Source organism: Oryx dammah, unplaced genomic scaffold (genome assembly GCF_014754425.2).
Source record: "Oryx dammah isolate SB20612 unplaced genomic scaffold, SCBI_Odam_1.1 HiC_scaffold_29, whole genome shotgun sequence".
Taxonomy (NCBI): domain Eukaryota; kingdom Metazoa; phylum Chordata; class Mammalia; order Artiodactyla; family Bovidae; genus Oryx; species Oryx dammah.
Window position 1 is genome coordinate 72,976,215 of NW_024070213.1, and position 13,160 is coordinate 72,989,374.

General features: G+C 31.8%; 1 protein-coding gene across 7 annotated transcripts in view; it reads left to right on the plus strand.

Moving 5' to 3' along the window:
- The window catches only part of CPSF6 (cleavage and polyadenylation specific factor 6), a 32,749-nt gene extending 21,279 nt beyond the window's left edge, over positions 1 to 11,470 (plus strand). For 4 of the 7 annotated variants that reach the window (XM_040233419.1, XM_040233420.1, XM_040233415.1 and 1 more), the window contains one exon: positions 6,677 to 11,470. The gene's annotated coding sequence lies outside the window, so the exon portion shown is untranslated. Of the gene's footprint in view, positions 1 to 45 lie in introns of all 7 variants that reach the window. The other 3 variants (XM_040233421.1, XM_040233416.1, XM_040233418.1) reach the window with 1 other exon arrangement.
- Positions 11,471 to 13,160: the final 1,690 nt, after the last annotated feature.

The window sequence follows — 13,160 nt, forward strand, 5'->3', positions numbered from 1 at the left end:
CTATTATTAATAGTAATTATAACTCCAAGGCTATTGTTTATACAGTATATACCCACATTTTATATCGTCCCAACTACTTGTTCTGAATTTAATCTTCTGGAATCATCTGAGGTAAATGACAGGTGAGTAATGACAGGTAAACATTTTGACCTCTTATCCTTAAATATTGCTTGCTTGAGTTAACAGCTTTTAGGTTTCAGACTGTTAATGATCCTAGGAAAGCAAGAAAATAATCAAGAGGACTCATTGTCTACTTCTAAAATCTAAAAATTGGAATTCTGTTAATCACATACATAGTTTGCATGTGATTTAAAATATAAAGTATGAATTAATTCTTACTATAATATGCTTGGACTTCAAAAAATAAATTTAAAGTTTCTCTCCTTGAACTAACTTTATTTATTCCTAAAAATTTTATAGACAATCTGACACTTGTTGCTAGTTGGAAGGTGGTTTGTTAGCATTGAGAAAAACTTTTTTTTTTTTTTTTTTAAGAAAAGACACTTTTCCTGCCATCTGGGCTTTGTTTTTAAAAGAAAAGAAACAGTATTCTTTGATTTGCGAAGAAGATAAGAAAGTTACTCAGTTAAAATGAATTCAAATATTCCATATAGAGAATTTTAAGTTGTATCAAATCATACATCTCAGGTTAGAATAACCTTGAAGTAATTTTATTTGATGTTTCATTCATAAACCATAATCATTGTGTCTTTTTTTTTCTGTATTTAAAAACTATTGTGTACATTTTTCATAAAGCGGGAAGAGTTGTCTGTTTATACTTCATTTTCACGTGTAATTTTATTTTTATATTTGTGAACAGCATTTATTCATGTGAAGAGTGGGAAGAGGGCACTATAAGGCTTGTGCCTGTGACACAAAAGTTATTCTGTAAACAGAATTTTTTTCTTCATAGGTTGGTGGCATATCCAAATTAAATTAGACTAAAACAAATCCCTGATAGGTTACTACTCTTTACATGATTATTTTCCATAACTAAAATTGGGAAATACTGAAAATTCAGTAATTATTAGTGTTTAAATTGTTATGAGCAAAACCAAAGACTTGTATGTAATTCTGTGACAGAATAGCAGTTTCTTTAAAGTAGATATATTTTAGCAAATGAGATCCTTTTTTAAGTAATACTACTTAGAAAACAAGCAATGTGAGTCTTATTTTTGTGGTTTACAGATAAGTTATCATATTATTTACAGTTTTAAGAGCTTTTTGAAGGGAAAAGGCAAGTTTTAATACTTTTCCTTGGATTTTGAATATGTATCTTGAATATATAGCAAACTGTAATTTTAAAATAGTTCTCCATGTACTGTATTATAGAACTTAATACAATTTTCAAAACATTATTTTAATATAAGGCAAAATTTTTTTTACTTTTAAAACTAAGCTTTTTGGAATTGATACTGTTCTTGGATGTAAGAATTGAATGTTGTGTCATGTAAAATTAAACATTAGATTTTTTAGATGTAGTCCCTTCTTCTCCCCAAGTTGAATGGGCCTAATCCCATCCTAAAAAAAACTCCCAGTGCTCATCAGTTGCTTTAGGTGAATTATGGCCACTTTAGTGAAATGCTTAATGTTCATCAGCCATTTCATTTAAAATAAGATACAGGTCCTTCAAGTTATATTTTTACTTAGACTTTGTCAGTTACCAACAAGCTTCTAGTTAACTGAAGTCATGAGAATGGAACTTGCATAACTTTTCAATCTTCTCCAGGACTGGACATGCCCATTAGGGGCATTCTGAACCAGTTTATATCCAAAGTTAATTAACAGGTTTTCTTACTAGTTTTAGTTAAACTAGCATAGATAGATAGGTAAACTCTTTCTGAAAAGTCCATTGTTAATTTTAAATACCTTGAATTAACTAACAATACATTCCAGTAATGGGTACACCTAACTATATCATGGTTTGAGTTTCATTACATTCAGACATTAACTATGAATTCTTAACTTGCAAACTAAATATTGTCGGCATTTTTTCTTAATCGCTGATGTGTACCATACCAAAATTCCCATGTTTTGTTTGTACATTATAATCAGAATTGAGTTGTAATATTGTTATGTGCCTTCATCCAAGCAAAATTTTACATATGCATTTCCAGTGCAAAAAATTTTGTTAACCTGGAATATTGTACCTTTGCTATATACCAAAAAGTATTTATTGCTGATGTAGACATGGAATAAATGGGGTGAGGGGGAATTGGGATTAAATATATCCAAGTGAAAAACTTTCTTAAGCAAATAAAAAATATTTGCACATTTAATCACCATCAAAATAAGGTCTATTGACCTTTTTTAGAAGTTTTAAAATATGAGTCCTTTTGAACTTTTATGTAAACCTTAAATGGACTAAATGGAATAAGAGTAATTTGGAAGCTGAAGTGAATGTCACTGTTAAGTCTGTATACAAATAAAACAATAATGTGACCTATTATTAAAGTGATGAATGGCTAAAAGGGCAAGTTCTTAATTTAACTGGAAACTTAATGATGTTGGCGAGCTATTAATGTCTGTCCCATCTTAATTTTTTTGTGTTTGAACTGTTGGTAATGTTAACTGCATTCTCTCATTTAAAAAATGTATTAGTTTTTCTAAAAGCATTTAATATCTAAGTTCAAATATATAATATTTTAATGAGGATATCAATATTGTGAATTTCAGCATGTAAATACATTGTGCTTCATATTCTGTAATTTCTGCCTCAATTCTCAGACCACTCTGAGCAAAACAAAAGTAGTTCAGTGTTTTTAATATTGTATGCTTTTTACAGAAATAATTTTATTTTCATAGTTATTTTCTTTCATATTTCTGTTATTACTTGTTGGGAACAACGCTACTTAGCAAATTTCTGTTAATGGTTCTGCTTTTGTTTGTATACTGAAGATTAATGAAAGGATTTTTAAAAACTACTTTCTATTTGTGCTTTTCGTCTCCCCGACACATGACTTGACACATTCTCAAATCATTATCCATTCCTTTGATTAGATTTTTAAGCATCATGTATGGGGTATAGGTTAAATAATTATACTTTTCTTTGCTATATGATTTCTCTTCTCCTATCATAAATATTATGATCTTAGATTTTGTTGTCATTGTACAAGATTTAGGGTGTTTTGCATTCCTTACTCAGTTTTTTAGCTTTGCATTAATTTGGGAAAAACAAACCAAAAAAGCCGAAAGAATCGAATGTTCTTTTTTAAATATTAAGATGTTTTATCTCCTTAAGAGTTATTGTTACTTTGAGTCTTAGGTGAAAATTAAATACTTCTAATTATCTGATGAATGATACTGGTGATGAGATTTAAAAATTATTTCTGCAATTCTTAGGTCATCTGAGATCAGACTAATATTACCCATCCCTGTGTTTATGGTTTCCCCATATATTCTAACTGCTTCTCTGGATACGCTACCTCTCACTTTTAATTTTCCTTGCTTTCAGTATTATTAGCAAAACCTGTGTGACTATACAGGTATGTTAATTGCAGTGAAAATAAGGTAGTAAGTGATCCCTAGAATGTATGTATAGTGTGTTTTGCTCACTGTGGTTTAAGAATATGGTTTTATTTACAAATAATTAATGTTCCCTGTTTCTTTAAAAAAAAAAAATCAGTACCAGTGTGAGTCACCTTGATCTCTCACCTTCATTTCAGTGTAAAATTTGCTACCAGTGGTTTAGTTTGTGAATTAAATTGTTTTGAATTAATACTTAATTAGAATGAACAGTTAGCCTTGTTTAAGAGAAGCCTAATAACCAAAAAAGGAGTAAGGGTGTCATGTATGCTATTCAGATTTACTAATATAATATGCCTTGGTGGTAGCATGTTTTAACTTTCACAGTGAAATCTAAATCACAGCTTATTTTGAAATGGCCATTTTGTCAGATTTTGGAGCAAAGATGAGTATTCTTTGTGAAGTTTATTTCTGCCATTTAGTGGACTGCCTGGAGCAGCAGTCATGTTATATTTCATAGTGTAATAAAATTTGTTAGTTAAAATGAGGTAAGTACTGTCTCTAGAAGTGGAAAGATGAAAGTACAAAATGTTCTGGTAGTAAGGGAGTTTTTTGTAAATATCTACCATAAACAAGATTTTGTGTACTATGTTCTAGTCAATGCAAGAAGGGATGTTGATTTTAAAGAGTTGTTTTTAGATATTTCTTTGTCTTCTGCCCACCTCATCTCCATTTCTCTCATCAAGAAATTTTCAGATAAAAAGTGAACTTTGTTACACTGACTTAATAAATTAGAATCCTTCAAATTCAGTATATTAATGTGAAAACCTGTAAAAGATCCATATCTAATATATATTTGAATCTTTTACTTGAAAGATGAAGTAACTGATACCAGTAAGTTTTCTTGGATAAATTTCTAACAGAAGCATTCATTATTTGAACTGTTAATACTGACTTGATCTTAAATTATTTTGGGATTCCCTGGTAACTCAGCTGGTAAAGAATCTGTGTGTAACGCAGGAGACCCCTGTTTGATTCCTGGGTTGGGAAGGTCCCCTGGAGAAGGGATAGGCTACCCACATCATCATTCTTGGGCTTATCTCAAAATGCAGGTGCTTCTCTGTATTGAAATTTTAACTTAGTGATCACTTTATATACTCATTAAAGAGGCCTAGATTCCATCTGTCTCAGTTTTTTTTACATCTGTTTACATAGATCTTCCTTCTATAACTGATAGCTAAAGCAAGACATTGTGTAGTTTTGACATTATAGATTTGACTGCATGGTATTCTGAAAATATGACCACTGAATGTATTTGTTACTTTTAAGCTTTTTTATATCTTTGTTTATGTAGATTTCTGCCTAGAAATTTGAGACTATAATATGGAATTGGGTTATTGGAAATGGGTTGTATTGCCTTCAATTTTGCCTTTTTTTGAGATTGTAAAATTTGTATTTCCAAATGGATACATGTAAAGTGTTTAGCAATAGAAATAAAAACTGTCCGATTATCCCCCAGATTTTATGTTTGTATGGTGAAAATTAGAGATTTATTAGTAGTAAAAGTCTTATCTTTAAAGCAAACAATAAATGTATTCATCCTAAAGATACATGTTGTAATTTCACAAACAGCATTCTTTACATATAAAGTAATAGAACTTCTCCATTCGGAATGATATAAAATTGCAGAATATGCCATATGGTTTTTGGAAGGGTTGGATATTTTTGTTTTGCTCATTGTGACTTAATTTTTCCTTCTTAATGAACCCTTTTAGTATGACAGAATAATTAGGGAGATAGTGTTCTCTTACAGTAAGAATTGTGAATTTCCTATTTATATATATATATATATTTTGGTTAGAATATATGCCTTGTCTCTCTTAAATGCTTCAATACCAGTTTGTTAAGTATATTGAAAAGCAGTAAAGATATGTGAAAGCCAGCCGTCTTCCAGATTTTTTCCCTGAAATAATTCCACCAAAAGCTTTATCAACATAAGATAAAGTACAATAAAAGTTAGCATTAAAAAAGGCTTAAGTATCTATATGAAAAATAAGGGCAGATAAAAATAGTTCAAATTTTTCAGGATTATAGTGTCCGCTTTTCTCTTTTGCAGTTGTAAAATTTAGGTTTTTACTGTTAGGCAATGTGAATATGTGTGTTGATGCTCTTAAGATGTTTACACCCTAGTTGAGGAGGGAAGGACATGAAAGAAAATTTATAGTTAGTTGTGACAGAATACTAATTATTCTTATTTGTAGAGCAAAAGGTATTTTTCTTAATTTTATGGAAGACTGTCACTAAACATTGTGCCCTTTTGCCTCTTATATCATCTTATTATTGATATGCTCTCTTGGAATTGATATTTCAAATAACTGGTGTTTCAGTGGTCACTAATATCACGTTAATTGAATATGTTTCCTTTGTGAACCTCTACCTGAAGTTTGCATTTTTATGTATTCCTAAAATTTTAGTTTATCTCATTTATTGGGTTTTTTTTTTTCCTTTTTGTGAGTTTTCAGTGAAATTTGTAGATTCCCATTTAGCTTGTTTTGGCTTAGTTTATATACATTAGACATTTTGATATAGGTGAAATAGAGTGACAGTACTGTTATAAATTTGTATATGTCTAAAGATTTGTATGTGAATGTCATTATATTTATTTACATGTGCATACTGAGCTTATATTTACAAGTTTTGTAACATGGAGGTCCGTTTGATTTATATTTGCAGAAGTTCCTGTATACTGTCAAATACAACTAATTTGTAAAATAATTTATTGCATTTATATTCAGTTCTCATTTGTTTTAAGAGTTATATAGAATTTATGTGGATGAATGAAAAATATTTACATTAAAATCATACAGGCATTTTCCATTTTTGTAGTTTGAATACTTTTAGAAAATGACTTACAAATGTTTCCATTTTCACAGAAACAGTAGCTGCTACATTTTCATTTGTTTCAGTCATTAAATTTATAAGGCAGTAATACTTAAGAAGAAGCAAATCAGAATGCCTCTTTTAATCATCACATAAATTGGGAGCATTCTCCATCACAAAGGCAGCTACTGTTTCAGTTAATTCTTATCTTGTGTTAGAATACGTAACAGTGAAGTAGATGCACGACTTGTGTATGTATAGTTAAGCCAGCGTTTTTCTGTGTATTATGGGGAATAGCAAAATCTACATCATAAATTTTGACACATTACAGCTGAAGGAAGAGGAACACCTTCCAAGACAAAACAGTCTTCTGGAAAAATGACGCTTGTCCAGCAGTTTGCTTCTTGTGATTGAACTGAACCTGTAAGGATTCATGGATAAAATGAACAGGAATAGATCTGAATAAAGCAAATCTGCATAAATGGTAACCAGTAGCTCTACTTTTATTTTTTATGTTGCTTAACTGTTTTATTTGAAGGAAACCTGTGTGATTTAAAAAGTTAAAGCTTTTGCAACTTTATTACTGGTTATATACATTTGGCCATTATAATGTGCAAGCAATTGGAAAAAAAAACGTCAAGTACATGCTTGTTTTATAGTAGTTTGTTCTTGTTAAAAAAATGTTCATATGATAATGTCTGTAAACAGCACCACTTTGATTACAATAGATGTAGTGTTGTAATAAACTGTTTAATGGGGCTGATGTGTAAAGCTGTTCAAGTTATTTGATGTTTACACCTCAGGGAAAGTCTTGTGTTCAGCAATATCTAAAGATAATGTTACTATGACATTTATACTGTCGTTAAAAAAAAAAAAACATTGCAATAGCGTTTTTGGATATGCATCAACCTAATCTTGCGTTCAGTGAATTAAACATACTAATTAAGTGTCTCTTGCCCTTGATTTTGATATTAGAATAGGTGATTACCTGGATAATATTTCTATATTCTGCTTTTCTAGCTGTTTTTACCTAGTTAAGCTTGTGACTTTGCTGAATGGTATGTAAACTTGTAAAAAACTGAAATTTCACGACATAGCAATCCAGTCATTGTGTTAGGGGTCAACAAAGATTTTGTGATTTTAATGTTTTAGTAAAAACCCACAGTGATTTGCTACAGTCATGCAGCTTAATTACAAGACACATGTACTGAAACGCTTAATTGTAAACTGCTAGCATTGAAGAAATATTTTGACAATTCTGATTTGATGCAGCGGTTATTTGCTATTTTATATTGATAGTGCTTATGGTTTATTTTTGAAGCCATGGGCGTTGTAAATATAGGCAGCCGTGCAGCAGACAAATGTGAGTAAAGAAAGCCTTAGTTTTATTTTCCAGTTACAGAAAATAGACTTCTAAAGGGTGTGAGGCTTATTAACATTGGGTTGTATTCTCCTGTATGTGTAATGGGAGATTATAGGTGTACCTGTCTCCACAGTTTAAGGAGTTCTGTGTATTCATGCAGTCTGTTTAATTCACGCTAAAATTACCTAGTTAATCAAAGGTTTTTTCCAAACCTGCCTTGCATATGAGCCCACATTTAAAGCACCTGGCTAGCATGTGTTCTTAATCAGCATAGGCAGAGTGTCAATTTAGGAAGGTCATTCTGAATCACTGCTTCAAAAATTTGAGTTAAAACCTTTAAGCTTGTTTTTAATGTTTTTAAAATCTAATAATCTTTGAGAGATCTTCTGATAATACACGTTTTTAAAGTATAGCTAAATTTTAGGACAATGCTAATTTAAGCACCCTGGATATTATGTAACGTGCAACCTTAGAAGCCCTCCAGAGAACTGCAGTTCTTCACTTTCATGTTATCCACTGTCGTACTAGCTCCTATAGAATTAGCTGTTCCAAATATTGCCAGTTTTATTTTAAAACATTTTGTGATTAGGGTGTTTATGCATGGAATCACTGATGTTCATCAGAACTATTTGCTCTCAGAAATGATTTTTTAAGTGTTCTATCTTGCTGAAAATGCAGTTGGCTTTTTAACATTTGAGAGTTGTATCAAAATCAGTTTTCTTGCTTTGTGTATAGGTGTTGTTAGTTTTTATTATTTCTTAGCTTTTTTAATATTATAATGCCGTAATGCGAAGAAGTATGGACATAAATATTACAAGGGAATTAGTTAATAGTTTAAAAGGTAAGTAAATGTCCATTGAGGATACAATTTTCTCTGAAAAGTTTAAAAATGGAATCATAAAAATCTTAACTGTGCTTGAACTTGAAATGAAAACTGGAAGTTTTATACTAATTAAATCCTTCATATATGTTTTCGTTTTTTTAATCAGTGGAACCCTTTAAATTGCTCATTCTATATCATCCTTCTCCCCGCTTGGCTGATCTCATTACGTACTTTTGTTGCAGACAATGTGAGTGTACTATACTTGTTTGCTGTTAGTCTATTATTTTTAAATGTCATCAAAAGGGAATAACTTTTTGATTTGACCAGTTTTTCCAGAGTCTTTATCTGATACATGAATGTATAGCAGTAAAGGTGAAAATGCAAGCTTGGTTTTATTCTTCATTCCCTCCCCCCCTGCTTTTTTAATGGGCTGATGTTACTGAAAACTTTTTTAATGTTAAAAACAATCCAAAGAGATTAATCTTTACATAGACACCAAAAAAAAGTCCCAGAGATCTTTTTTATTTCTTTTGATAATAATTGTGATGGCTATGAAATAAAAACCTGAGTTTAATTCTGAGCCATAGCATTTATCAGTGCTATGCAGTCACATTCCTTTCAGCTGGTAAAGTTATGAATGAGTGATATAGCACCTAAATGGTATTGCTTCTGAAGCAACCCTTTGAATTGAATGTGCTTTTGGTTAAAGGACATAGGTTTTGGAAAGGATATTCCCGTATAAATTTGTGAGTGTTTTGTCGATTTTCATAAGCAAGATTTGGAGTAAGTTGCAGTGGCTAATGATCATAATTTAGCCCATTTACCTAGAATATTCGTAAGCAGTTAACTACAATTTGGAGTTCACAAAAAACTTATGGATTGTAGCTTAAGGTATTATTTTCAGTTCATTCTCCTATGGAGAATATTGCTTTGTTTTCTACTAGTTTATGGTCCGTTCTTAAAATGAACATGGCGGTTTTAATCAATGTATAACATTTTATAGTGAAAGGAAAATTGTTGGAATGGTAAAGACTTTCTTTCCTTTATGTGTTAAAATGTGCCAATAACCTAAATACCTACTGTTTGATACAATGAGATACTACTGCAAGACTTTCTGTTGCAGTGCTCTCGACATTTTGGTTTTCATACCTGAATGATCATTGTGTTTTCTGTATTTTGTAAGATGGCCTCACTTTTGTGTTTTAAGCATTAGCTTGTTTTTTAAGAGGAAGTTTATGTTCTAATTCTTTACTGAGAACACAGTATTGAGATCCTAGCTCTTTTACATATAACTGCCTTTTAAATTTTATCCATTAAGTTCATTTGCATCCCATGGCCATCTGTAATGTTTCCTGTAGTTGTATGTACTTTTAAGTGCACGCTTATCCATTGTACACATTAGACATTTTTTGTGCTGAAATATATTAAGTGGGATTTTTGTAGCAATGCATTCTATTTTTCTGTTCTACAGTATTTGTGTTGTTGTTTTCTACATTAACCTTCAGTTTAAACACTGGTGTATATGTTTTATTTTTTTAGCAACTTGACTCTTAGAAGCCTTAGACTAATTTTTTAATAAACACTAAACCAAAAATTATAAATTTATTAAGATGTGGCCTTACATATAGCATTCCTTGTGTTTGTAATGTGAGATTTTTGATTTAGAGATTTCAAAAGATTCAGGATTAAAATAATTTATTGTAAGCTGAAATAGAAAATGTGTTTTAAAATGTCTAGGCTTCTGGGAGGAAGTTCTTATACTCTTCTTTCTTAGAATCAGAAAGAAGTAATATGAAGTTTTATAAGTACTCAATAGTCAGGCAGTTGTATTGTGTTCGGATTGATTTAGGTTTGTCTTAACCAATTTCTTTAAAGTTTCAGGTTGTTGGTATTCACTCTGAATGTGCAGCTATTATGGTTTTTTATGGGACATATAAACACTTGGTTAGGTTTATATAGATTTTAATGTTTTAAAGACTTCCTGTTATATTAATTAGCCTCTTGTAATGGGAGTTTTTAAAAATATTAAGTAGAGTTTAATCGAAGTCACACAAATCTTGAAACGGTATCTGCAGACAGTAAATACTTAAGAGAGTTTTTCATGTGGGAGTATCCTAAAACTCCGCCATAGATGTAAATGTTTTACATCAGTTTCATAATTGGACAGATCCTGCATTTAGTGGAAACATTTCATTTTGAAGATGTGTTCTTTGCATCTCCTTGTTACTGCATAGTCCTTCCCAGCATTTGTAAGTTAAATTATTTTAAAATGGTGAATTCATGTTTATTTTTTTACTTTGAAAATTGTAGTACTCAGGTGGTATTTAATGGGAAAAGATCCTTTGGGGTAAATCATAATGTGTTCTAAGGAATGCATCTATAACATTGATGACTTTAGCCTTAAAAAAAAGGTCTATTATTCCTCCTTCCTCTTCATTCCATGATATATTAGCAAAGTAGTTTACAGCCTTGTACAGCCTTACAAAGTTGTTTTACAATTTTTAATGGAAAGCCCTTAACAAAAAATTGTATCATATTACCAGTATACGTGAATTACTGAACCACGGTTTGTAAATAATTTTATCTAATACCAGAAGGCCAAAGAAAGTCTTAAAATTTTAGCTACTGACTCTATGGTGACTTCACAATAAAATTTCTGTGCAAAAGGTAAGGTGATATTTGATCAAATAAATACATCTTTTTGATGTCCATGAGAAATAGACTTCCATATTAGCTTCTATTAAAAAGCTCATTCCATTTTATTAAAATGATTGTAATTGCAATTTTGTGTTTAATGTTTACTTTCTGTCTTTTCTTTCTTTAGCATTTAGGTGACTGTTCAGCAGTTTGCTATATGGCCATTGTTGGCCTTTAAACTGCACTTAGTAACGAGCATGGTATTTATCTTGTATTGAAAATAAAACACAGTTTTTATAAGACTTTGCAGTTTGTCTTTTTTGTTTGACTTATGATTTGTTAACCGTTGTGTATGGTGTGAATAATAATCCATATATATGCAATATAACAGAAATTGGACTCTTGGTATTTTATCTTTAAGCCACCCTCCTGGATAGTGGGTTTTTTTTTTAATTGACATTTTGATGGTCTTTAAAGCAAATGATATCTGACTAAAATTAGGATTTAGAAACCTAAAAGATTTTTAGGCTGCTTTATTTTTAAATCTAAGTTTCAGAGAACATTTGTTTAATTTTAGAGGATTTAAACCTTACTAGACTTCAGTCAGACCTTTTTCTCCAGCTGGAGGCTTAACTGGCAGCTAGACATCTCTACTGGAATGTCTGCTAGGCATCTCAAAGATAACATGCCAAGGCTGAATTCTTTTACCCTCATGCATTCCCCACCACCTGCTTAGCCCCAACATCTAGCATCAGCATCATTCAAATGCTTAGGGCCAATACTTTGAAATTATTGACTCTTTTCACACCCTATGTCCAGTACAGCAAGAAATCTTTTTGTCTACTATATCTAGAATCTGACAACTTAATTACCACTCCCACTACTTTGATTTTTTGCCTGTATTACTGGAGGAATTCCTAACAGGTCTCCATGCTCTCTGCTCCTGCCTCCCTATAGTCTGTTCTTGGCACAGCTGTCAGAGTTTCTGTCATGTCTCTGTTCAAAGTCCTGCCATGACTCCCCATTCCTATTAGAGTAAAGCTTCAGTCCTTAAAATGTTCCTCTGTGATTTGGCTCCTAGTTTCTCTCTGGCCAGACCTCCCAGTACCTCTCTCCCTGCATTCCAGCCATTCTGACCCTCCTTTTTATTTATTATTTCCGGCTATATCACATGCCTTGGAGGGTCTTAGTTCCCTGGCCAGGGATTGAACCTGGACTCTCAGTAGTGAGAGCTTGGAGTCCTAACCACTGAACCACCAGGGAAGTACCCTGGCCTCCCTTTTCAGTCCAGGCATGTTCCTCTAAAATTCTTAAGAGGGTGACGAAGGATGAGATTGTTGGATGGCATCACTGATTCAATGGACATGAACTTGGACAAACTCTGGGAGATAGTTAGGGAAAGGGAGGTCTGGAGTGCTGCAGTCCATGGGTCGCAGACTCAGACACGACTTGGTGACTGAACAACAGCAAATGTTCCTCTCAGCATTTAGGCCATTTTACTTGCTTGGAATGCTTTGGATATCTGTATGACAGTGTCCTCTTACTGAGGTCTGTTTTCACCTTTCTGTTGAATGGAACCCACTGTCTTCCTTCATTCTGCTTTTTCTAAAGTGTTTTTTAGCTAACAATACATAATATTAGCACAATATGTTATGTTTGTTGTATGTAAGACTACAGCATATGAAAGCATGGATCTTCTAAGCCTCAAGTGCCTGCATAAATAAATTGCATGTAGATGTTCAATAAATAATGAATGCATATCCTGAAAGTTTAGGTCTACCACATTATCCTGGTAACTTAAGCTTATGACAGTGCAGTGATAAGAGCTAGTTCAGCATCTTCCAAATTTTATTTTAAAGTATACAACACAAGAAAACACTGGTCATGGCAAACACACTCTTCCAACAATGCAGAAAACGACTCTACACGTGGACATTACCAAATAGTAGTACTGAAATCAGATTGATTATATTCTTTGCAGCCAAAGATGGA